Raw genomic sequence first — 2880 nt, forward strand, 5'->3', positions numbered from 1 at the left:
CACCACGCGCTCCGCCACCTGTCCAGCCGATGTAGCCCCCTCCAGCAGCCAGTGCTGCGCGAGTCGTGTGAGTTCGGCGGCCTGGGCACGGGCCGGCAGACGGGGCTTATACTCCCACTCGTGGAAGTGCTGGGCGGCACAGATAGGGGATAATCCCAGGCGGGCTAGGATTAACCCCTTGACCTCCTTATATTGATCGGCGGAGGTGGCGGGAAGAGCGAAGTATGCACGCTGAGCTTCGCCTGTCAGCAGGGGAGCCAGCACCCGTGACCAGTCGTCCCTATGCCATCCTTCTGTGGTGGCCGTCGCTTCGAACATTTGTAAGAAGGCTTCTACGTCATCATGAGGGGTCAGCTTGGGTAGCAGCTTCGCGGCTTAGACTCGGGGGTCCGGCAGCGGAACGCGTTGAGCGGCGGCGGCACGCAGTGCCGCGAGTTCCTGCTCCGTCTCTCCTTGACGGGTGGCGAGGTGCTCAACTATTTGTTGCTGGCGGATGCTAACCTCGGTGAGCCGCTGGAGGATTTCGTCCATGGTGGGGGAGGAGCGCTCGCCTGTGACAGAATCCGGAGACAAAAAACAAGGAAAAAAGGTGAGGGTGAAGAAGATTGCTTGTCGGTGATTCTTCACTGATTTGCCCGTGTTCTCCACCAGTGTAACGGGGTGAAGAATCACACGACAAGTAATCTCAATCAATACCCCGGAGGGTGGATTTATTGGGGTGATGGGTGTTAGTGAGAAAGGTCCAGATAGGTGCTCCGGTGCCGTGAGTGCTCTCTTCCGTCTTCCCAGTGCAGAGGGTCCGTGCAGTGCTCCTGTGGGGCTGGTCGGTCACACGCTGCTTTCTGTGGGAAAAATGAGAGGGCGAGTTAGTGCTCAGTCTCATGGAGGAATCTCCTAGATGGCAGGGCTTGCGTGGCTTATGTAGCCGCCGCCTGATGAGGTGCAGCTGTGACCGATCAGCCTGTGATATATATATATTAGTCATTTCCTCACCGTCTGCCCACTCCTTTACATCATTGACCCAGTCTTCCAATTGGCTCTCTGTCACTGCAAGTTCGACTTTCATGGACTCTAGGTTTTGCAACTGGCTTTGCAGAGCTTTTGTGGTCTGCAATGACAAGCAATCACAGATAGAACAAAAACAAGAACCAAATGTTCAATTCACAGCTTCAAACACTAATAACATACATTACTGAACATCTAAAACAAATTCTACTGATGTCATTACCTTCTGATATCGCCGGGTCAGTGCGGTTGCCAAATTGTTGAACTTATGCTGATTACAGCACAAAACAAATTCTACTGATGTCATTACCTTCTGATATCGCCGGGTCAGTGCGGTTGCCAAATTGTTGAACTTTTGCTGATTCCAGCGCATGGCCATGAGAGTCAGCATGTCTGTGCGTCCTGCAAACACAGAAAATATCATGTTACCATATTCCCCCTACTTATTATGTAATGATGTAAGTAGTGCAGTATGTGGTCATTTTACCTGCTTTGGACATGTGTTTTGTGGTCACTGCAATCCTAGAGAGGAAAGCATTGCACTGTTCCACCTCCTCCCCTAGTGTTAAACCAGCCCCATCCTGATATGCCCCACTCCATTTCACCTGATTAGAAAAAAAAATAATAATAATAATGCTGAGAAAGTTTTGACATTAATTTGCAGATGTTCAGTTTTCATAATCACATAGCAAAGTTCACCTACCTCGCATTTAAAATCATGTGCTTTGGCATGGAATACCGAAAGGAATGGCTACATGATAAGAAGGTGCTGGAGCTCTGGGCAGCTTTTTGCAACTCTATGGAGGTAGGGCCAATATTTGCAGGTCACATCCATACAAAAAAAAGTGATTTGCCTACTGGCCAACTTTTCTTGCAGGTACAGGGGATAGGCAAAAATTTCCCCCTGTACATATTTAAAGCACAGAGCAGCACTCCGTGCCGACACACTGCAAGCTCCAATCCCTCCTCGTCTACCTTGCTGGCAGATCTTTGGGAGGTCTCTCTGGCTGCTGACCACTCCCCTCCACAAACACCTCTTCCACTGACCTATAATATGGAAAATGGTTCCTGATTAGAAAAAAAAATACAAATAATAATGCTGAGAAAGTTTTGACATTAATTTGCAGATGTTCAGTTTTCATAATCACATAGCAAAGTTCACCTACGCTAGTATTTGGTTCCCAAAAAAATAACCAAACAGGAACCAAAAACTAACGTTAGGGCAACGTTCTGTGTTTGCTGGGATATAATTTATATGTTCATAATCATCCTTTCCATTAAATTTATGTGTTAATATACTAACTTGTTAAAAATACTATTTAAGTCACTAGTTAACTAGTTAATAAACTCTGGTCTTCACTACCCAAGATTTGATTACCCATTATGAGTCAGACCACTAAATTTTAGGCTCGCATGGATAACCCAACAGCATGTCCGACTGCATGTCTGTCTTGTCTAGACTGTCACAAGAGATACTTGCTCTGTGGTAGCAGCATGTGTAGCAGATCTACAGGTGCATCTCAATAAATTAGAATGTCGTGGAAAAGTTCATTTATTTCAGTAATTCAACTGAAATTTTCTTATGAAACTTGTTCTAATTAGTTGAGATAGTGAATTGGTGGGTTTTTGTTAAATGTGAGCCAAAATCATCACAATTAAAAGAACCAAAGACTTAAACTACTTCAGTCTGTGTGCATTGAATTTATTTAATACACGAGTTTCACAATTTGAGTTGAATTACTGAAATAAATGAACTTTTCCACGACATTCTAATTAATTGAGATGCACCTGTATTCTGCCAAGATCAACAACAGGGATGCATTTCCCAAAAGCATTGTAAGCATAATGCGTACAATGCAAATTGCCTTTTCTTTC

At 45.4% G+C, this 2880-nt stretch overlaps 1 long non-coding RNA gene across 2 annotated transcripts; it reads right to left on the reverse strand.

The window, feature by feature from the left end:
• Positions 1–999: 999 nt before the first annotated feature.
• Positions 1000–1750, reverse strand: LOC107677620 (uncharacterized). 2 transcript variants are annotated; one of them, XR_001632866.1, is made up of 4 exons: positions 1709–1750; positions 1493–1610; positions 1316–1407; positions 1000–1108 (listed from the first exon to the last, which is right to left on the reverse strand). It is a non-coding gene; the product is annotated as an uncharacterized LOC107677620 (long non-coding RNA). The 2 variants fall into 2 exon arrangements; XR_001632865.1 differs by lacking the exon at positions 1000–1108 and having other exon boundaries at positions 1310–1407.
• Between the last annotated feature and the right edge of the window lie 1130 nt (positions 1751–2880).

The sequence above is a fragment of the Sinocyclocheilus anshuiensis genome, unplaced genomic scaffold (assembly GCF_001515605.1).
Source record: "Sinocyclocheilus anshuiensis isolate Anshui unplaced genomic scaffold, SAMN03320099.WGS_v1.1 scaffold873, whole genome shotgun sequence".
Classification (NCBI taxonomy): domain Eukaryota; kingdom Metazoa; phylum Chordata; class Actinopteri; order Cypriniformes; family Cyprinidae; genus Sinocyclocheilus; species Sinocyclocheilus anshuiensis.